This window comes from Rhinatrema bivittatum, chromosome 6 (assembly GCF_901001135.1).
Source record: "Rhinatrema bivittatum chromosome 6, aRhiBiv1.1, whole genome shotgun sequence".
NCBI classification, from domain to species: domain Eukaryota; kingdom Metazoa; phylum Chordata; class Amphibia; order Gymnophiona; family Rhinatrematidae; genus Rhinatrema; species Rhinatrema bivittatum.
The window spans coordinates 214,517,628-214,541,520 of NC_042620.1; the positions used below are offsets into that span (position 1 = coordinate 214,517,628).

General features: G+C 44.0%; 1 protein-coding gene across 2 annotated transcripts in view; it reads left to right on the forward strand.

Annotated features, from left to right (window-relative positions):
- Positions 1-503: 503 nt before the first annotated feature.
- The window catches only part of TENT5D (terminal nucleotidyltransferase 5D), an 89,110-nt gene continuing 65,720 nt past the window's right edge, over positions 504-23,893 (forward strand). For both annotated transcript variants that reach the window (XM_029606543.1, XM_029606541.1), the window contains exon 1: positions 504-784. The gene's annotated coding sequence lies outside the window, so the exon portion shown is untranslated. The remainder of the gene's footprint in view (positions 785-23,893) is intronic.

A 23,893-nucleotide genomic window follows, 5' to 3' on the forward strand; every position in this document is an offset into this window, starting at 1 on the left:
TGGAAGAGGGTTGCTTGAGCTTTCTGGCAAATTCTGGAAAAGCCCCTGGAGTTAGAAAACGCAACGTTAGTCACCAGCCTAGTGTTTCCTGCTTGATTGAACTTTTCGCTCGGATGTATTTGCTTTGCATAACGTGTGAGGTCTGCTTTTAGCCCAGAACCCTGCCAAGCTTTCACTCCTGCCGCCCGCCTCCCACCCTTTCTGCTGGGGGGGGGGGGGGGGGGAGAGGAGTCTCGGGGGAGAAAGAAAAACAAACCATGCTGCGGGTCAACCCAGTCCGAAATAAAAACTAGCGTGAAGCAGCGGGAATCATTCACAGCTGCCTCCCTCCTCTCTCTTCTCTCCGTCCCCCCCCCCCTCCTCTCCATTGACATCACTAGCTGCACCCGTAGACCGGCCCGGGCCACCTTAACCCAGTGACGTCACGTCGCCCTGGCAACGCTTTTACGCTACAAGGGGGGGTGGAGGATGAGGTAGAAAAACAGTGCTGAGGGGGGGCGGGGGTGATATTTCAGCACCACGCTCGCCGCGGACAGAGCTCTCTGGCTTGGCGCTGGCCGCCCTCTCCTAGCCCTGCACCTGTGAACGGGGGCGGGGGTTTTAACCGTTTCCTGGCTGAAGGTCGCCACACGAGCCCGGTCCCACTGGCAGGCGCACGGAGCTCCGTGTTTCAGCACATCTCTCCTCTGAAGCGCTTGTAGGGACTTAGACTTTAGGAAGTAGGAGGAGGCAGCGGAGGAGGAGAGGTGTGCCCTGGAAACCTGGCTTCTTCGGACAGATTAGGGTGAGTGTGCCCGAGCCTGGCCTCTGCCTCCGGCCGCCGTTATGACCTGCTCGCTCTCTGGTGACTGTTTGGGGGGTCGGGGGCGCGGAGTGTTGGGTGCAGGCCGTGGCGTCTCTCTCTCTCCCCCCAACCCCCCCCCCCCCTCCCCTTCTCCCTCGGCTTGGGAGCCGAGCCCCACTGTGAGCCTCTACTACGGGCAGCTTTCTCCGTAACCGGGGTCCGTAATGCTCTTTGGGAAAGTGTGTTCACGGGATCGCCTCCCGCCCCCCTCCCCTCCCCTTGCCCCGCAGCGGCGTAATCGGAGCTGGAAACTTCATGGCACGGAAACCTTCGTGCCTTAAACTTTGGCAGCCGGGAACGCCGCTGTTTGGGATTTCACCGTGTCTTGGATAAAGATCTATCTCTCTGTGTGTCTCCGGATGGGGATAAATACCGTGGCTTGGACTGGTTCGCTCTAGAAAGCCAACAGGGATCGCGTTTTCTCATTCTGTGACGATTTCTCTTTTCCTGGGTTGGCATAAAGAGGTAAACATGTAAACAAACAGAGGGTTGAGCACGGTGGGTGATACCGAGTTGTTGTTGTTTTTTAGGAGCCTGTAAATAGTACAGCTTGTGGGTCTCACAAAGTCCTCGATAAGGTTTGTTGCTAGTCTCATCTCCCCCCCCCCCCCCCTTTCCCCCCAAATCGCCCTCTTATTTTGTTGAGAAGACTCACCATGTATTTATGTAAACATCATCTGGTGTTTGGGCCCATTGAACATGTTTATGGGAATATAAATTCTCAACAATTAAAAAAAGACAATGTAACAGTTTTCATAAAAATGGATCCTTATATATAAACTGGGAAAATGCAATGCATTTATTATTTGCAATGTCTGTATTTTCTTTCTGGAAAAAACGTTAATATGTTGACTGCTTAGAACCTTTCCTGATATTACCTCATGGGCATGTAAAGATTCATTTCTGAGTTACTATTTCGTTTTTTGCTATACAGTACATGGCTTTTATACCTTAGGGATATGGAGACTTAAATATGTATATGTTTTTTTATTATACACTTCTTAATCCACATAATTGGGGGGGGGGGGGTGTTTGGTGGGGAGGATTCATTTAAAATGGGGCAGTGTAGTCATCTAAAAAACTTAACATTCTAGCAATGGGAGTTTCTTCTAAAAGGCTAAAAAATAAGCAATGATTCAAACTAAATTGGCAACAGTTGTTCCTCATTTCACTGCCTAAATTTATTTTAGTTTTATTGGTACTACTGTTTGTTAAAACTTACAATATTGTGCTCCCTATTTGTGATGGAAAGTAAGCACCCCTCTTGTTTATTGTGGTTACGTATAACATAAATAGTGCTTCAAGTTATTTATTTATCATTTAAACTCAAAGCTTTTTGATATTTACTTTATGAACTAAACTGGTAGTCTTTAGAACAGTAAGATCCCTAAATAATTTAAAATATCATAAAATAAAGGGTATTAAAATTAAACCACAATAAATAATGATACATATACTATTAAATAGGGAACTTGGGAGAAAAACAGTTGTTTTTTAATACCAGTATATCATGCTTTGCTTGCATTAATTGCATTTTAAAACAACAAATGTGGAGTAGCATTGCAAATCATGTTTATGTTCTGTATAGAAAATTATCTATAGATTTCAATCTGATTATAACATTGTAGATTAAAAAAAATAAACGCTATTCAAGCTAGAGGTACATACTTGCAAAATCATTATTACTTATTACATAAGCAGAACTCATTCCATGAAGCAAATCTTGCTAATATTATTCCAAGATAGAATATGCCAGGCATCAGTGGAAGACAACAGATGTTTAATAAATTAATCTGGAAAACTTTTCTAGAAATAGAACACATATATTAATTACTATCATCTAAAGATAAAAGTAACCTACATTCAGACCACTGATGTGTGAAATTGCCAGAGTACATATGTATACAGATTAGTCATCAGTAAATGTTTCAGGGGCTTCACCCAATCTACATTCACATTTATACATTTCAAACTATGTATGCTCATCCTAAATAGGATTTACTTTAATTCTATGAGTTTTGAATTATTTTGTTTTGTTTTACGCTTGTTTTTAAAAAAAAAAAATGTTTTAATGTGTGTAACAATGTGTGTGTTGAGCAGTGGTGGTAATAGTGATGGGTAGGAGAGGAGGAACAGGATATAATGGCTTCTAAAAGGTGACTGCATACACTCAGTACTCTCCTATGGTAAGTTGTACTGTTTTCTGGCATCCACTTAGTCCAACTTGCCCACTACTTCATTCTTCTATATAAACCTTCCATCTTCCCTTATTATTTTCACTATAAGTTTTATAATAAAGGTTTAGATTACTAAATGGTTTCCAAGTGTAGTTCTGTAGAAGATCTCAACGGCAAAACTGATGGAGAAAAATGAATCTAGTTTTGAAGGACACAATCTTTTTCTCTTTGTATCCTTTCATTTGCTCTTTCCTGTACTCTGCATTTCCTCTTTCTTATATACCAAAAAACAATATTTTGTCATTGATCCCACTATTACACATGCACCTGCACATTAGCATACTGAAGTATTTTTCAAATATCACAAACTGATCATGGCAACAAGTTACATGCATTCTGTGCTTTTTCAAAATGCTTTATAGGTTAAAAAGAACACAATAACTAAATCCCAAATAGTTATTAATAGACACAATTTTAAATTGTTTTTAGTGCTAGTTAGGCCATCATCTACTGCATTTATTTTCTAGAATGGATTATTTCTATTTTCTTTCACCTGCATTATTAATGTTACTCCTTGATGTACACTGTATTATGCTCTTATGATTTCATATCTGTCTTGATTCTGATATTACAAAAATTACTTTTCTTAAATCATTATATTCCAAAGCTAGAAAAAAGAACACTTTAGATTTGCAGAAGGCAGAGTAGTAGTATAAATGAATACAAGACAGCTCTGTCCTTCTTAATGATAATACATTCTACAGTTATTGCTGTCTTGGGTTACGTCTACCCATCTCTTTTTCTTCACTTTATGATCTTTAGGAGGCCCATAATTTCCTGGTTCCAGATGTCCTCTAAAAGAATCCTTATTAAGCCTATTTCTTTTTTCATTTCTTTTGTGGTTACTAGTCTAATCTACTCAGTTAAACATTTCAATATCTATTGGGAAATTCCTCATCATAATCATGATGCACACAAGCATTTTAGTGATCTAGACTTTTACAGTTTTCCTCAGTTTTGAACTTACAGACACTTCTTTTTGGTCTGCAGAGGTCAAATAGTGGGAAAACCCAAAATGCAACTGCCATTAAAGCAGGTATTCAGGAGATACTCTGCAAAAAGAAAACAAAAATAGTCATGCAGGAAGAGGAAGTCATGCAGGAAGAGGAGTTACCCTATGTTCTATTTATGAACTTCACTCCACCTACAGATACAACTACAAAGTGTGGTTTACCCAATACATACAGTACATGCTTTTTATTTTCCACATTTAAACAGTTTTAAACTGTTAGAAAAGTAGAAAAAACCTATGGAACAAAGCAGTTTCTTCTAACATGTACCATCCCAAAATTATTTTAGCAGTATTCTTCTGTTTTTGAAAATTAATTTTTAAAGGGCCAATGCAACGTTTTATCAGGGGAACACTCAGGTTTTAAAAATGACTTTGGTATGACCCACATTTAGAATTCCACCTGTAAAATGCATACAATCTTTTTGTTCTAATTTATCCTAATTTTATTTATATTGGATAAATCCCTCTCCTCTGTCTCTCACACACTTAGTCATACCTCAGACACTCACACTTGCATTTGTTGGGTCTGTGGATCCTTGGGCTGGGGTGTGATTGGCTCTACCTTTGGGAGGAGCCCTGCAGGTCCTCACCGCCAGCAGGCAGAGCCAAGCAAAGCAGAGACCAGTCAGGAGCTTCACCTGTACCAGCCCATTATCCCCTCGGGTTGAGCCTTTCGGTGCCGGGGCCGGCAGAACTTAGGTGAAGGTCTCTGCTGTAGATTAAGGCCGTGGTCCAAGGGCAAGCTTTAATCAGGGGCAGGCAGCGTTCAGGCGAGTCAAGAGTCCAAGCAAGGAATGAGGCAGGCAGCCTTCAGGCAAGTCAAGAGTCCAAGCAAGTGTCGAGGAGAAGTATCCTTCTGTGGGAGAAGAAGAGGGATGGATAGGGTGGAGACAGGCTGGCAGGCAACGCAGGAACAGGCTAGGCAGATGAAGGATGGAAGCAACATGCACTTCAACATAGCTGGACCTGTTGCTGAGGCATCTGAAGGGCATCTGGACTGCCCTTATATAGGAACAAGTGGTGATGTCACCTAAGGGTGCTGCGGGGGGTTTCCTACCTTGGGCCCTTTAACTCTGGGAGCATCAGCGTGTGTGCTAGAGGAAGCCAGTGGCATCCTGCCATGCCGTTGGGGATGGTGGCATACTGCCATGTTTGTGAAGGAGGCCCAGCTGCAACAGGGTGAGTAACGCGACTTGTGGGAGACCCCATGAGCCGCGAAATGCAACAACACTATACACATTTTCTATTTGCACACAAACCCTTTTATACATGTATTCCTCACTTTTTCAAACTGTCAAGTTGAGGGCATTTTTAAATATAAAGCATACCCTAGCTCAGAGCAACCCAGAACATAAGAACATAAGATATGACAAGATTCCATCAAGCCCAGTATCCTGTCTCCAATAATGGCCAATCCAAGTCATAGGTACCTGGCAAGTACTCAAACATTAAACAGATCCCATGCTACTAATCCTGGCAACAAGCAGTGGCTATTCCCTATTGATTAATAGCCGTTTATGGACTTGTCCTCCAGGAATTTATCCAAACCTTTTTTAAACCCAGCTACACTAGTTGCCTTAACCACAGCCTCTGGTAACGGATTTCAGAGCTTAATTATTCATTGAGTAAAAAAAATTTTTCTCCCATTGTTTTAAATGTGCTACTTGCTAACTTCATGGAGTGCCCCCTAGTCCTTGTATCATCCGAAAGAGTAAATAACCATGTCACATTTACCTGTTCAAGTCCTTTCATGATTTTGTAGACTTCTATTATATCCCCCCTCAGCAGTCTCTTCACCAAGCTGAACAGCCCTAACTTCTTACCAGGTTTTATTCCTGAAAGCACTTAATACAATATGACCCATTCCCAATATAAATTCTGCAGGATATGAAAGAAACAGCTCAGGCTTCATCCTTAGTATAAGTGTGCAGGTGTAAGCACTCACAGTTCTCTTCTGGATCCATGCAGCTCAGCCCTGTAGCCCTCAAGTTGCAGGATCACTATAGTGTTCTGAGTAGAGATGTGATTCAGTCGAACCTTTCGGTTTGGCCTTCATTATTGGCCCGCCGCAGGAAATTTCATTTTCCTGTGGTTTGGGCCGATTTTAATTTGGCTGCCCCCCAAAACGATATCCGAAACCTACCCCAACCCTTCCAATTTAATTAATTAGAACGATGTAAAAAAAACCCCAAAAAACAAAAAAAACCCCAAACCCACCCCAACCCTTCAAATTTAATTAATTGCAACCCCCCACCCTCCTGACCCCCCAAAAAACTTGCCAAAATTCCCTTGTGGTCCAGCGGGGGTCCCGGGAGCGATCTCCTACTTTTGGGCCGTCGGCTGCCAGTAATCAAAATGGCTCCAATGGCCCTTTGCCCTTGCCATGTGACAGGGGCTATCGATGCCATTGGCCGGCCTCTGTCACATGGTAGGAGCAATGGACGGCCGGTGCCATCTTAAAAAATGGTGCGGACCTGCCATTGCAACTACCATGTGACAGGGGCCGACCAATGGCACCGATAGCCCCTGTCACATGGCAAGGGCAAAGGGCCATTGGAGCCATTTTCATTAGTGGCAGCCGATGGCCCGAGAGGGGGAGATTGCTCCCGGGACCCCGCTGGACCACCAGGGACTTTCGGTAAGTCTTGGGGGGGTTTCAGGCAAGACTTGGGGGGTTGGGAGGGTGGGGGGTTGCAATTAATTAAATTTGAAGGGTTGGGATGGATTTGGGGGTTTTTTTTATGTGCCCTTTCTCCCCCCCAAAAAAATGATAAGAAAACCACATGAAATTTTGTGGGTTTTCTTATCATTTCGTTGCCCCTCCCCCACCCGAAACGCGACAAAATAGGAAATATCGTCTCTATTTCCTATTTCGTCGCAAATGAATGCACATCCCTAGTTCTGAGCAAACTCCTTTGAACTCCTAACAGCAAATATGGATTCCCTGGAGTAGGGCTACAGATCCATGTCTGACACTGAAGGAATTTCTCTTCTGTATTGTTCAATCTCTAATCAGCAGAGGCACCATGTAACTCAGAGGCATGACTTCTGTCCCCCTACCTAGTCAAACCCTAGTTCATACTCAGCCAGTGCTCCTTTTTGTACTGACAAAAACATTTGCACACACTCATACATATAATGATATTTTTAGATTGTGGAGAGATCAAAATAAAAATATATCTACTGTAGTATGATACTGTTCAGCTACATTAACAAGCATAAGTCACCTCACTGCATATTTATCACACTAGTCAGAATTATTACTTTCAAGCATATTTCTAATATATATTCTGCTGCACACACATTTCACTCACATCCCTTGTTCACATGACATACATACACTGCCACTTACAAATGCACTCTCATATCTTCAGGCACATAGATAGCACAACACAAAGCACAGAATTAAAGAAATATAAAAATGTGACAACAGAAAAAGACCATATGGCCTATCTAATCTGTCCATTCACCCAACTAAAACAATTCATATATAACTGACCTTACATACTAGAAATAGAAAAATAATAAAATGTTTATTTCCATAATGAAAAAATCAAATCAAATTGCATTCTTTGCTGCTTTTTGGCAGACTGAGGGTATGGTGAACTGGGTAGTGAATAGCTGGGATCCTTCCTTCGTGCATGACTGCTGCTAGCATTTAGAAGGTGCTGGGTGACCTTTGTGGCTCCTCTGGTTGTTGTTCTTCTTGTAGAATTTTGTGTAGCTGAAAATCTGAGAAACAATGTAAGACTACTTAACCCTTCTTCATATCCTACCTAACCATTACAAAGAGCATCTTAAGCAGTACACTAGCAGAGAAGAGGAAGATGACAGATAATGAGAGTGATAGCAACAAGGCATATTAGTATAGAAAAGAAAGATAGTTGAAATCAGTATATTTGTCTAACTATCAACACTAACCATACCAAACACATTTTACTGTCTAGCAAAGAGTGGAAAAAAGCTGGTAATCCACTTTAAACTAATTGGTAAAGCAGTTAAATTAAAATTAAATTCTTAAATAAATAATGCTTCAGAAAAACAGGTGAACCTTTGTAGCATCCATGGCTCCAACCTGCCTAAGGAGCTGAAGCTGGACTTGGGAATTGAATTCAGAGCTTTTAAAGGTCCAGAGGTTTATATACCAAAAAATATGTATTGCCTCAATAAAAGAATCATAAAGAAGATGAAACCCTCCACCAACTCTGAGGACTTTATCCCTATTAAAGCCCTTTTAACCATACCAGACACGATCGCCAAACCCCTTTCAGAAATTATTAATTGCTCTCTCTCTCACTATGTCAGGTCCCATCTGCTTTGAAACAAGCCATCCTCAAACCCATCTTAAAAAAACCTAACTTAGACACTTCGGTCCCAGCTAATTTTAGACCAATATCTAACCTTCCATTTCTGGCCAAACTCATGGAGAGAGTTGTCAACTCACAGCTCATAGACCACCTTGAGAACCATAATCTCCTATATCCTTCCCAATTTGGCTTCAGAAAATTTTTCAACACTGAAACACTTTTGTTATCCCTAACTGACACCATTCTCAAGGGTATGGACAAATGCCAATCATTTATCCTAGCCCTACTAGACATCTCTTCAGCATTCAACACTGTCAGCCATAATATTCTTATTGATCGACTTACTGACATAGGTATAACAGGAACAGAATTAAGCTGGTTCGTATCTATCTTAAACAACCATCAATATAAAGTCAAAATTGGTATCCAGGAATCGAACCCTATTAACCTAACACACGGTGTACCACAAGGTTCCTCCCTCTCCCCTACTCTTTTCAACATCTATCTCTTGCCCTTATGCCAACTCCTGGCGTACCTTGGCCATCATCTATGCAGATGATGTACAGATTCTCATCCCTATCACAGACTCAGTACCCAACGCTCTGACAACTGGAACAGCTGCCTCTCTTCTATTAATTCACGCCTCACCAACCTCAAGCTGACTTTAAATACAGCAAAAACAGAGCTCCTTTATATTTCCCCAGCTCGCCTTAATCCTCCTCCTTCTGTTCACCCCTATTCCTTCTCCCAACATGTCACGGACCTAGGTTTCACCCTTGATAACCATCTCAATCTCCAGAAACATATCAACAACATGACCAAGGACGGTTTTTACAAACTACAGGTTCTAAAGAAACTAAGACCACTACTACACCATACTGACTTCCGAACAGTCCTCCAAGCTACCATCTTTACAAAGATAGACTACTGCAACTCGCTACTCTTAGGCCTTCCAGCATCATCAATCAAACCCCTTCAAATGCTGCAAAATGCAGCAGCAAGAGTCCTAACCAGCTCGCGCAGAGCTGACCACATCACCCCAATACTCAAAAATCTCTATTGGCTCCCTATTTCATCTAGAATTCTTCACAAGAGCCTCACCATTATCCATAAAACTTTGCACAATAATGACATTCAATGGCTTAACGATGCCCTACAATACCGTACATCCAACAGACCAACCAGAACCGCTTACAAAGGATCCTTAGCCATTCCTACATCCAATCTATCACAGCTCATTTCCACAAAAAAACGTGCTATATCCTTAGCGGGACCAACCTTATGGAACTCCATGCCTCCAGATCTCCGCCAGGAGCACTGCACTGCCACATTAAAAAAAAAACTAAAGACCTGGCTGTTTGAACAAGCCTATACCTGAAGTATTCCCACGCTGCTATTTCCCATCATCCTTCTAACTCAGCCGTAGTACTCCCCTACAATTCCCTACCCTGATGCCCGCTAGCTACTACATTTGTTTTATAGTTACTTGTTTCTCTAGGCTGATATTTGTATTATATGTATTATATTATATTATATATTACATTACCTGTTACTCTAGGCTGATATTTGTTAAAAAAAAACCTAGCTCTATGGTACTGTAACACTTTACTATTTTTCCCCTACAGCCCAAGTTCGCTTATGTCCTGTTTAATGTAACTTTATTCTTCTCATTTGGTTCATATGATTTACCCCTGTTGTCTGTAAACCGATGTGATATTGCTATGAACGTCGGTATATAAAAGTTTTTAAATAAATAAAATAAATAAATAAATACTTATCCATTGTATGATAAAATGAACTAAAGGAGAAGTCCAGGTATACATTTTCTGGCTATGCTTTGCATTTCTCATTCACTTTTGTTCACAATATTTTCTTTCATCGTCAGCAGTAAGGAAGCAGCAAAACAAGCAGTTCAGCCTCCTTTTACTGACTGCATACAGAAGTAACAAATACATGATTATGTGGCCATATTCTCTGTTTAAGGAAATGGAAAACAATACTGTACTTGGGTAGATTTACCAATAGGTGGAGTAGGCAAATGCTCTGCTGTGTGAGTCATTAGTGTTCCATCAGCAGCAGGAAGGAATGTCTGCTGACTGTTCACATGCCTAGGAGCAGTGCCCCAACTTTCCTGCGGCTGATTTTTCAAAATTCTATGGCAAGAGTTAGCAAATTCTGCAGCAGGGTTTCCAAACATTTGTGGCAGTTATGTGGCAAATCTGAATAATTTTGCATATATTTGCAATTTAAACAATGTACTTTTTTTCTTTATAAAATAGTCATTTTGTGGCATTCCAGCCACCAACAAAGTGGCGCTAGTGAAGTACTGGCCATAATGCTGAAGAGGTGATGGTGTAGCATAGACTAGGACAGAACTTGAACAATAGAGAAGTGATGGTATGGCATAATATAAGCAGGCCTTCCTTCTCCTTCCAGCAGTGGAGGGTCCCCATGAGAATGGTGGTGGTGAAGTGGGCTTTCAACAGGTCCATAGGAGACTACATGAGATCAGATATACCCATGGTTGCGCAACACTTTAACCAGAGTCCCTGCTTTCCTGTCACATATTTTTCAAGATTCTCTGGCAAGAGTTAGCAAATTATATTGCAGATATTTAAAAATTCTGCAGCAATTATGTGACAAATTCACATAATTTTGCATACATATTCACAGCTCTGACTATGCAAAAAAAAAAATCAATTTTTTTAAAAATTAAAAAACATTCACATTGTTTGTTTTTAAACAATATTTAAACTACCGGTATATATAAATTCAAATACAAAATTTACCAAGTACAAAAATCAACTATCAAGTGAGCATATGTTACAAACTTTTAAATGTGAAATGTCTTCTGTTTTGAATTGAGATTGCACAATGATCCTTTTTATATTTTCTTGAGAAACTCCTTGTCTTTCCAAGTATATGAGCTTATGTATGCTGAAAATGAACTCAGCTTCAGCAGTTTTGTCATGTTGTTAATTATACAGAAAAATATCTGCATATATATTGGGGCACAAGGTAACAGACACAAAAAGGGGTTAGAATATCACAAGTTTGAAACGTTTCAGCAGCAGTGTTAGTCAGCAAGACTTCTATGAATCAAAATTAATGCCGTCTCCAACAGCTGTGGGACATCAGCAATTGTAGACTTCCAAAAAACACATCGAGTTTTTATAGTTGGTGTATGGTTGGTCACATATGCATGTAACCCTTTTTGGGGGAATATGTCTGATTCCAAAAGGACATAAAATAATTTCTTAAACTGGGCTAGCTCCTTAGCCATTTCCTCAAGTCTTCTATCTCCAAGGGGTGGATTCTTTTCTGTATGGGAAAGGCTAACCTTCTGGGCCAAGGCACTGGAAAGCTTCTGTGTATGTGTGTAACCATAGCTCTTCAGGACAGGTACCTTGACAAAACAGGCAGGACTCACTGAATAGGTGTTCAAATTAAAGTACCATATACTGCGCTTGATTTGAAAAGAATCAGTATGAACAAATAATCAAGTATACAGGTACATCCTGATTCTTTATCCTTAAGGGGGCATAGGTTTAAGTTGTATTGTCCTCTGTGGAAGTATCCCTTTGTACTGATACTTGGAACTTTTATTTCATCCATGGTATGGAATGAAATGCTGTCCCAAGAGGCTGGTGGTTTCCTATCCAGGGCTGATGTCCCCTTCTCCACAGTACCGGTTTTCCAAAGGGCACTCCCAAGCTACCTGTGTCCTGCATCCTGGTGTGGAAACTCCAATTGTAGGTCGCCATGATGTTCTTCTCCTCTAGTATTCTCTTTGAAAGATAGACTTCTGACCTTTCTGGAGGAAGGACCTCCAATGGAACAGTTCTTTCAATCCAGCTTTTGGTAAGGAAGGGGGCAGAAAAATTCTCCTCAATCAGATGGAAAAACAAATTAAATCTTCACTGACTGGTCTCTGCAACATCCTCTTGATGGAGTAAAGGGGTATACAGATCCTTACTGAACTTCTGGAGAGGGGATTGCTGCCTTCCAGAGAGCACAAGTTTCCAGACACAAAAATCTCACAATTAGTAAAAAATATCAAAACCCAGTCTCTAATCTTCTCTTCCTTCCAGTCTGTAACAAGATCTGGCAGGACAGTGTCCCTCCTTTCCTTATCTAGGCTGGGGGCCTAAATTTGCATAGCACACTGTTCTCATGTCCTTCTATCTTTAAAGAAAAATCCAAACTGCATCCTAGTAATATGGGCCAGCAATCCCACCCCACCCCACTCCCTCTTCTATCTAAAGGATTTCCAATTCCTGCCAGTGTCTAGAGTAGGTGCAGTATTGAATGGCACGGTCCGTCTGCAGATGTCTAACGAAGGGCCTCGAACTGGGGTCATCTAGTGAAGACCAAGATGTCTCTACATGTAGGAGCAAGAACCCTTTGATTAAGATTAAATTCTTCTAAAGGGACATCATCCATCTAGGAATAATATCAAAATCATCCTTGGTTTGATAAGGAATTACGACATCTTTGAAGGATCACAAATTCTGACTGCTTTCTTTGTCCACTCCACTCTACTCCTCCCCTCCTATTCTCATCAGGATAGGAGAAAGGCAGTGGGGAGAATAACAGAAGGAGAGGGCTCCCTGTTAAATGTTTGCATAGTGAGGAGCTGGAGCAGGAGCAATGAGAGAGTTCAGACTAATGGCATGCAGGCACCCTGTAGTTTTCTTAAAAAGATTTAATTAAGAGGTGGGAAAGATTCAAGAATGTTCATTCTATAGTAGATTGTCATTTGTGTGGCAACAAGCTAATTATGCAGTTTCTTCTGTGATCCCACATTCATGAGAACCTAAGGATAGAGTGGGAAGGATATCAATCTGCTTTTGATTATATTTTCTCAGTGATCTGTAGACACTGTGCTGTTTATGAAGGGGTCGTGCTTGAGTCTCAAAATTATATTTCTGAATGGATTTAGACAGGTACATTTCAAAATCATTTTATATTTATCTTCAAATAATCATTCATCTCTGAATACATTTAAAATTATAGTCAAATGCAATATTTTATTTTTAAAATTATATGTTGTATTATTTGCATCTGTTGTTTAGAAAAATATAAACACTGAGTGACACAAAAGTACTAGCAGTTTATGATACAGAAATATCATTTCATTGCAAATGTCTTGCAAATTTCTCCCAGAGGAGAGTCCATTGCTAACCTATAATCAGTTATGTGGTTCTTATGTGCTCTACTGTGATCGCTAGTTAAGTATAATTATTCTCACATTCTGAAGTTATCTTCAAAAGGCTCAATTTAAAAGCCTGTTTTAGAAGCAAATGATACAGTGACTAGAGTTTGTTTAATACAAACAATATCAAGAAGACCAATAATGGACTGAAGTGGGCTAATCTAATATTCAGATGCTTTTACTGTAACAAAGAAAACACACAGTGCCTTGATTATGAAGAGTAATTTTTTAAAATTTAAAACCAAATGTATTTCACTTGCACAAAACTGGAACCATTTTAAAGGCAAACCCTCTGTTTCTAGCCTAGTTTTTCTTACATAGAACTTGACCTAATATTATTGTGTCTGTCTGTCCTCTCATAATTGCTTGCTATTATTATTTATATTATATATGTATTTATTTAGATAAAATTGTTTCTATTCTGCTTATATTAGAACATCTATGCAAAGGGGGAACCAGAATAAATATAAATAAAACAAAACATAATATGAAAAACAATGCATTAAGCAAAATATCCAATCAATTAAAACAACCAAATTGAAGACATAAAACACAAAAATATACAATAATATGTTTGCTGTTGTGTTGTCGGCCTCGAAGGCCTTGCATTCTGTTACATACCGGGTGTTTTAGTGTGCCCTTGGGCCTCAGCCCAACCCCAGACGGATCCAGGACTGAACCGAGGGTTGGCAACGTGTCCCAGGATGGCAGAGACACATGGTCTTACCCTCTGCCGGGCCTGCAAGCTCCCAGCACCAACAACATGATGATGTTGGTAGGTGAACGGTCCTCTGACTGTTCTGAGCCCTTTCGGACCTGCCGCTTGGATCGGCATGGAGCAGCAGGCCGGCCTGAGGATGAGGGTAGACGGAAGCCTTGACACGAAGACATGACACCAAGGTTGATGCGACGGCATCACAGACGAAGGTTGAAGCGAAGACATGACACCAGGGCTGTTGAAGACATGACACCAGGCCTGTTAAAAACATGACACCAAGGCTGTTGAAGACATGACACCAAGGCTGATGCAATGGCATCAGAGACGAGATGAGGAACTTGACAAAGTCCAGACGAGACGAAAAGCTGGGCAGGTAGACATTGGCACTGTCTCTCAGGGCGCCCTACTCAGCCCACCTTCACGGGCGGACCCAATGGGCTGGTCGCGGACCACCCTGTCCCACAGCGCGCCCTACACAGCCCGAGGAGGCTGGTCACGGACCACGTGGAGAGCAGGACAAGCGCAGGGAAGAATCCAGCCGAGGCAGAACTTCGACGACAGAGCCAGATGTCATCCAGAGCTCCAAAAGGGCTGGCAGGACAAGACAGCTAAGGAGCATGGGACACCAGTCCACTGCCGGCATCTCCCATGACGGCGACCCATCACCCGGAGATCCATGGCCAGCAGAACAGAAGGCTCTGGAGCAAGAACGAACACCAAGGAGGGCTAGAACACCAGGAAGCAAGACATCAGAAGATGAGACACCAGGACACCTGGACGGGGACCTCAGGCAATGAAGACATGGCATGACGAGACGACAAGACGAGACGAGGAGCTCCACGAAGAAGACAGAAGACCTGATGGAGCTCTGGCAGGCAGGAGCCTCCAGGACTGAAGTAACTCCGATGCAAGGCAATGAGGAAATGCAAAGACAGCCCTTTTATAGGGCTGCTACAGGAAATAGTCACTAGGTGGGGCCCAGGGCATATCCGGCCGTGGCCCTTTAAATATTGAAGAGAGGCGCGGCCGAGCACCTAAAGGAAGCAGAAAGCTGGCTGTGCAGGACCGTGGACAGCGGTCCTGCCCAACGTCGACGTGCAGAAGCAGGGCTGGGCCTGGGAAGCAGGCCCCTATGACGGCAGCGGCTCCAGCCGCTGCAGGAGGCCCTGGGGGCGGCTCCAGCTACCAATCCAGGCTGGGGCTTGCGGTCTCCTGCGCCAGGGACCCTGAGGACATCGGTGGCAGCTCTGTGCTGCAAGATGGATGGCAGAAGTCCGTGGCTTTGGCCGCGGTGAAGAGCAGGGCTGGATGGGCGGCCTCCGGGCCGCAAAGGTGACCGAGTTCGCGGCTCCAGCCGCACGGGAAGGCCTGACTTTGGCGGCATCCAGCCGCGTCAGGTACAGAAGGCAGCAACGTGGGGGGAAGGTGAGTGCCTGCTCGTGGGGATTAGCTCCGTGGGCAGGGTTCATAACAGTACCCCCTCCTCAAAGACCCCCTCCTCAAACCTCCTGTCAACAATCCAAGGAAAAGGGTAACAGTCCTTGTTCGTATGTCCCGAGCTTTGTGAAAGGGGCTGGACAGGGGGTGTGGGTGGGGTGCTGGTCTGGGGCAGGGCGGGGCGGAGGTGGGACCGAGGCCTCCGGCACAGCGGCCATTTGCTGCTGTGCCGGGGGATCACGCGCCGGCATGCGCAAGTTACATCTGCTAAAGGCAGGTGTAACTTACAAAATAAAGATGGGGGGATTTAGGTAGGGCTGGGGGGGCGGGTTAGATAGGGGAATGGAGGGGAAGGTGGGGGGCTGGAGGGAACGGGAAAAGCCATCGGGGCTCCCCTAGGGCTCGGTGTGCGCAAGGTGCTCTAGTGTGCACCCCCTTGCATGCGCCGACCCCGGATTTTATAACGTGCTCGTGACTGCGCGCACGTTATAAAATCGGGTGTACATTTGTGCGCACCGGGTAGCACGCACAAATGTAGGCTGCGCGCATACAGGTAGATTTTAAAAGGGTTACACGCATAAGTTATGCATGTAACCCTTTCAAAACCCCACCCCCCCCGCGCATGCCGAGCCTATTTTGCATAGGCTCGGCAGCGCGCGCAAGCCCCGGGACACGCATAAGTCCCGGGGCTTTCCTGGGGGGCGTGTCAGGGGCGTGTTGCGGCGGCGCATCATTCAGGGGCGTGGCCGAGGGCGAGGTTCCAGCCCGGGTGCATTTTGGGGGCATGGCCGAGGCCTCCGAAATTGCTCCCGGGCCGGGGAAATGCGCGGCGGTGGCCGGCCAACGTGCGTGAGTTACACCTGCCTGGGCAGACGTAACTTTCGCAAAAAAGGTAGGGGGGGGTGTAGATAGGGCTGGGGGGGGTGGGTTAGGTAGGGGAAGGGAGAGGAAGGTGGGGGGAGGCTGAAGGAAAGTTCCCTCCGAGGGAACAGGCTGCGTGCGCAAATGTGCAACCCCTGGCGCATGCCAACCCCCGGCGTACTTTTGTTTGTGCCTGGTGTGTGAACAAAAGTACGCGCGGGCGTAGTTTTATAAAATCTACCCCATAGGTTTTAAAATCTGCCCGTAAGTAGATCCCATGCTACTGATGCCAGTAATAGCAGTGGCTATTCCCTAAGTCAACTTGATTAATAACAGTTTATGGACTTCTCCTACAGGAACTTGTCCAAACCTTTTTAAACCCAGCTACACTAACTACCTTAACCACATCCTTTGTCAATGATTTTAATAATAGGTTACAAATTTTAACTAATAGATCAGAAATTTCATTTTTGAGTGCCTTCAGTACCCTAGGATGCATACCATCCGGTCTAGGTGATTTGCTACTCTTTAGTTTGTCAATCTGGCCTACTACATATTCCAGGTTCACAGTGATTTGGTTCTATTCTTCTGACTCATCACCCTTGAAAACCATCTCCAGGACTGGTATCTCCCCAAAATCCTCATTAGTAAACACAGAAGCAAAGAATTCATTTTGTTTTTCTGCAGTGGCATTATCTTCCCTAAGAGCCCCTTTAACCTCTCGGTCATCTAACGGTCCAACTAACTCCCTCACAGGTTTCTTGCTTCGGATATATTTAAACAAGTTTTTATTATGAGTTTTTGACTTTAGTGACAGCGTCATTTCAAACTCTCTCTTAGCCTGCATTATCAATGTTTTACACTTAACTTAACAATGCTTTTGCTTTTTCCTATTTTCTTCTGATTGATCCTTCTTCAGATTTTTGAAAGATTTTTTTTGGCTAAAATAGCCTCTTTCACCTCACCTTTTAACCATTCTGGTAATCATTTTGCCTTCCTTCCACCTTTCTGAATGCATGGAATACATCTGGCTGTACTTCTAAGACTGTATTTTTAAACAATGACCATGCTTTTTGTACACTTTTAACCTTTGCAGCTGCACCTTTCAGGTTTTTTCTAATTTCCTCATTTTATCAAAGTTTCCTTTTTGAAAACAGATTTTTGTAATAGATTTTACTATATGGAATAGGGCTTTTCGATTGTTGGATAATTCAATCCGCCTGGTAAAATAATTATTTTTGGCATTATTAACAGTAGGATTAAATGGTCAATTTTCTCAGTGGAAAAGGGTAAACAGTGGAGTTCCTCAGGGATCTGTACTTGGACCGGTGCTTTTCAATCTAACTAGATAAACGACGCTTGACCGACGTGCCACAAATGCGCAGTAGAGAGCAGCTCTACTGTGCATGTGCGGGCGAGCACGTCGGTCTTAGGCAGCGTCAAAAAAACCCAAAAACATGGCGGTAGCGGCGGCGGCGGTAGCGGCAGTGGGCGGCGGCGGCGGCAGTGGGTGGCAGCGGCGGCAGCGGCAGCGGGCGGCCTTTTCCTTCTGTGGGCCCTTTAAAAGAATCAGCGTCAGACCCGAGTGGGCCTTAAGAGGATTCAGGGAGAGTGGTGCCATCAGAAGCCGGCTGAATGCGATGGCCTGCTGTGCATCTATTTGAGGGCCTTCCCCAGTGTTGGAGTCTGTTCCCCCGGGCTCAGGGCTGGAGGAAATTGTGGCAGTCTGTGTGGCAGGCCCACAGACTGCCAAATGCAACAGTTTCCTTGCAACTGGGACACAGGAAATAGAATTCTCCAACATTCTTGTATGTAATCCTTTCAGGATATCATAGACTCCGCCAGTGTTTCCAAAATTTGAAGGAGGCGAAAGACCTTTGCATGGGAATCCTAGTCCTTATGGTCATTAATCCCAAGTACTTTCCTAACATGTCCAGAATTCTTGAGTAAGAGAGGTCTTCCAGCACAGACGAGTGTTCTGGAGGCTCCAGTAAGGGGTTGGAGGGTATTCCCATTGAGCTCTCTTCAGGACCCAGAGATGAGGGAACACTAATCCAGGACCCCAATGATGAAGAAGGGGAGGGGTTCCTAGTCACCTTGGAGGTGGATAAACCTGGAATACAGAATTTGTATTGGGGGTTGTTTGGATGTGAGATGTAACAGAGAACAAATGGGTTCTGGTGTCTCCAGACATAATCCTTGTGCTATCAACTTTGCTGGTGAAAGTACTTTGGTAATTGGTGGGGGCCGGTGAAGGATATCCCCTTCTGCCCCTGGAAAACATCTCAGCATGTCCGCATACCACTGCATTGGATGTGAGATGTAACAGAGAACAAATGGGTTCTGGTGTCTCCAGACATAATCCTTGTGCCATCAACTTTGTTGATGAAAGTACTCTGGTAATTGGTGGGGGCAGGTGAAGGATATCCCCTTCTGCCCCTGGAAAACTTCTAAGCATGTCTGCATACCACTGCATTGGAAGCACTGCTGCACAATTCCGGGACTCATGCACAAGCTTCTAGAGCAGCAAAAGTTTTTAGAACTATTGGCAGCCTCCATGAAATGACTCACTACTCAACTGGATGCAGCCACAACTTTGGCCACTCCAGTGCCTCCCCCGTCTACTGTACCCATACCTGCAGTACCAAATCACCCTATTCTGCAGCTGCTGGTTCCACCCTGGTATGCTGGGAATTGCAAACAATGCCAGGGGTTCTTAAACCATGCACTTTATGCTCCAAGCAGCATTCTTTCCAGATGATATAGTGAAGACCATGTACATTCTCTTTCTCCTGAATGCAAGGCCCTAGCATGGGCCTCTCCTCTCTGGCATCACTCAGACCCTCTCTTCAGAGATTTGAAACAGTTCACCACTATATTCAAGAGGGTCTTTGAAGAGCCCGGCCAGCTGGCCACCATGGGCTCAGAACTTCTACACCTGCACCAGGGAACCCCGTCTCTGGAAGACTACACCATTGAATTCTGGACCCTGGCATCCAGACTGTGGGATAATGAGGAGATTATTTCTTTGATTTCCTTATTTGTTTTAATATTGTATTTGATACAGTGGATTAACTAGTAAATCAGCTAAAACTTACTAGTAAACCAGAAAGGCTGAAGATTTGCAGTTTCTGCATTTGCTCAGAAATAATGCACATTGAATACAGTATACTGGACATTGGAATGTTGGAAAATTGACAACGACTTTTGGAGTGAGCTAAAATATTTTACATTTGGAGTCTGTCTGTCAACCATGGATATAGTCATAGATACAGTCATTGATGTAGACACTGATTGGTTGGTCAGAAATAACCCAGAAGAACAAATGTTGCTATATGGTACAGAATAGTTATGCTAATAATTGATTCTTATTTGGCTGGGGCTATTCTGGCTCAAAACCATATATGACAAAGGGAACTTGGTTATTCTGGTACAAAAGCATATGTGAGGAGAAGAACTTCAATTTATGACCAATCAGAAAAGAACATTTGTCCTTGATTGCACTTGGGAAACTATAAAGCAGGGTGCAACATTATCATCAATTTGGAGGCAGAGAGAGAGACACACACACCCAGAAGACATCATCACAGTGTTACCCTCCCTACTGTGAGTATCAATAGCCTGGCCAGCTACAACTTACATTGTAAGTATTTGATACAATATTAATTAAGTATAGAGATCTGGGAAATGTACTCTGCATTTATTCCTTATTTCTCTGGAAAAATCCCAAGAGAGAGATAATAGGATAAGGAATAATAGGATATGTCGACATAGTGAGGGCAAAAGTAGCGCCGGCCGTATTGCCAATATTCAAAATGGCACCGGCGCTACTTTTGCCCTCACTATGTCGACATAGTGAGGGCAAAAGTAGCGCCGGCGCCATTTTGAATATTGGCAATACGGCCCGCGTGCAGGAGGTCGCTCCCGGACCCCTGCTGGACTTTTGGCAAGTCTTGTGGGGGTCAGGAGGCCCCCCCCAAGCTGGCCAAAAGTCCCTGGGGGTCCAGTGGGGGTCCGGGAGCGATCTTCTGCACTGGTGACATCGGGTGACAGGAACCAAAATGGCGCCGGCGCTACCTTTGCCCTGTCATATGGTAAGGGCAAAGGGCCACCGGCGCCATTTCTTTTAACGCAGCCGGGGCCCGAGAGCGGGAGATCGCGCCGGGACCCCCCCACTGGACCCCAGGTAATCTAAAACATTTTGGGGGGCTTCGGGAGGGTGGGTGATTTATTTTAAAGGGTTGGGGTGGGTTTTAGGGTGCCGGTTTTCCCGCCCTCCCCCGATTTACGATTTTTTACGATTTAAAAAAAACAAAAACCATGACGATCAGATTTCCCTCCCCCCCCAGCCAAAATCGATCATTAAGACGATCGATCACCCGATTCACATCCCTATAAAATAGTAACAAAATGTGATTGGAGGGAGGATTGCCCCCGCACTATTCTCCTTGAGGGTGAGTCCTCCAGGATAAAAGATGAATTAGTAGCTTGAGATCTTCCAGTGACCCTGGAGGAACTCATTGACTTGATGAGTAAAATAGACCACTGCCTCTCCCCAAGAACTGAGCAATGTTGGACTATATCCGGGAGAACCTGGAGCGAGGCTTCATCTGATGGTCCTCATCCCTGGTGGGGGGAGGGGGGGGCTTCTTCATGGGCAAAAAGGATGGCTTGCTCATGCCATGTATTGACTACTATGGAGGAGTAGCCCAGTGGTTCAAGTCCCACTGTCGCTCCTTGTGTGCTTGGGCAAGTCACTTTACCCTCCATTGCCTCAGGTACAAACTTAGATTGTAAGCCCTCTGGGGATAGGGAAATAGTTATCTAGAGTACCTGAATGTAATCTGCTTTGAAGTGTTTAAAAAAGTGTGAAAAGCAGAATATAAAAATTATATAAATATAAATATAATTACGAATACTTAATGATGCATTTCAGATTATGCAATTCACCTGCATAATCTGTCTTCCAAAAAATGAGGAATGAAATCTGGAATTTGCTGTATGTCTGTGTAGTCATATACCTTGATGACATCTTAATATTCTCTCGGGATCTGAGCACTCATCATCAGGATGTTTGTATAGTCCTACAATGGCTGCGAGAAAACAATTTATTTGCTATGCTGAAAAAGTGCCTGTTTGAAAGAGGGAGTTTAGCCTTCCTGGGGTATATCTTAACTAAGAAAGGCCACCATATGGACCCCAAGAAAGTAAAGAGCATCCATGACTGACCATGCCCAGTAGGACTTTGAGCCCTGCAGAGGTTTCTGGGATCTGTCAACTATTATCGCCAGCTCATTCCAAATTACTCCACAATTGCGGCACCTCTTACTGCTCTCACCCGTGAGGGAAGGATTGGATCCTCAAAGCTATATCCTGGAGGTGGACACATCTGCCTTGGGAATAGGGGCCATCATTCGCCTAAGGAAGTTCTTCACCCATGCTCATTCTTTTCCAAGAAGTTTTCTTCCGCAGAGCACAACTATGGCTTCAGTGACAGAGGACTTCTAGCTGTCAAACTAACTCTAGAAGAATGGCGCCATTTGCTTGAAGGCACCTAACACAGTATCACTATATATATATGGATCACAAAAATCTCAAACACCTTCACCATGCTCAACAACTCAATGCAAGCAAGCTCTTGTTTTTTGCTCGTTTTGAATTCGAGCTGAAGTACCACCCAGCTCTCCAAAACGTACGGGCAGACGCCCTCTCCAGCTCCTTCCAGATGGAGGATGTCCCGGAACCTCCTAGGCACATCATCAACCCAGCCAGGATCTTACTAGCTGTCTCCATTACTGTCCCTCCAGGGAAGATGGTCTTCCCTTCCAGATGACAAGAAAAGGTTTTGAAATGGTCCTTGATGCCCATGTCACAGGTCACCCTAAATGGGTCTGAACATTTACATTACTTCAACAATACTATTAGTAGCCTCAAATGAAGCAAGATGTCAAGGCTTATGTGGATTCATGTCCCACCTGCACTCAACAGAAAACTCTTGTCGAGCCAACCTTGGGGCTGTTACATCCTTAGCCAGCTTGCAGGGAACATTGGACACATTTGTCCACTGAATTTATTGTGGACCTCCCCCTCTCAGATGGCACCACCATAATTTGAGTGTTTATCGATCGTTTTTCAAACATGGCTCACTTCATCCCACTCCCGGGCCTCCTTTCCACTCCAGAGAGCATGACTCTTTACTCTCCATGGGTTCCACCTCGACAGCCTATCCAAGCTTATCTTATCTCCCTGAGTTCCTCACCTCCCTGCCTGCCTATCCGTCCCTCCTTCCCTTGGACATATCTCTGGTTCTGCCTTCAGCCAGCCTCTGGACTTTGAACTCTGCCTGCCACTGACCACTGCCTGTTTCCCAACCACACCTGAACTGTGCCTGCCACTGACCACTGCTTGATTACTGACCATGCCTGAACTCCACCTGCCACTGACTACTACCTACTCTCCGACTACATCTGAACCCTTCCTGCCCCAGTCCCTGACCTCTAACCCAACCATCTCAAAGGGTCTTTGGTTTTTCAGCAGAGGCCCTTGCCTAAGTCCTGCTGGCCCTGGAACCCGAGGGCTCTACCTAAGGGGAATGAGGGCTGGTATAGGTGAAGCTCAAGCTGGGCCTCTGCCTCATCCAGCTCTGCCAGCTGATTGTGGGGACCTGCAGGGCTCCACCTTGTAGATTGCATCAACTTCACTTTAGTCTAAGGGTCCACACCTGCAACAGAAATTAGATCTCAAATATAGAGTGCAGAAATCCTCATGGTTTGGGTAGTGCAACTACTTCATCAATCAGTTCTAGCAGAATCAGCACTTAAAAGAGCAAAGAAAGCAAGAATATTCTCAAATACTCCACCAGTAGTTTGCATGATGATATTCATGATGAATTGACAGATGTCCCTTGTCTAGATGATTACCTCTTTGGAGAAATCTCAGAGAAATGGTGTTTCAAATAAAGGAACAACATTTGGCGGTCCAGTCTGTCTTCATAGGATCATAGCAACAGTCTTCTGCAAGTTATTCTTACTATACTTGTAAAAGTCCATATTTCTAGAGACACCCTTCTGGGACTCACCTCAACAGCAACAATTTCTGGCTAGCGCCACCAATTTCTGAGCACCACCAATCAAAAACAATGCAACAGTTTGAGCCCAAATGTTAACCCAGTTTTTTACCACCTTACAAATCCTGTAACTTTCCTTTCTGGTAGGGGGAAGAATTCCGTACTACCTGGAGGAGTGGTGAAAGATCACCAAAGA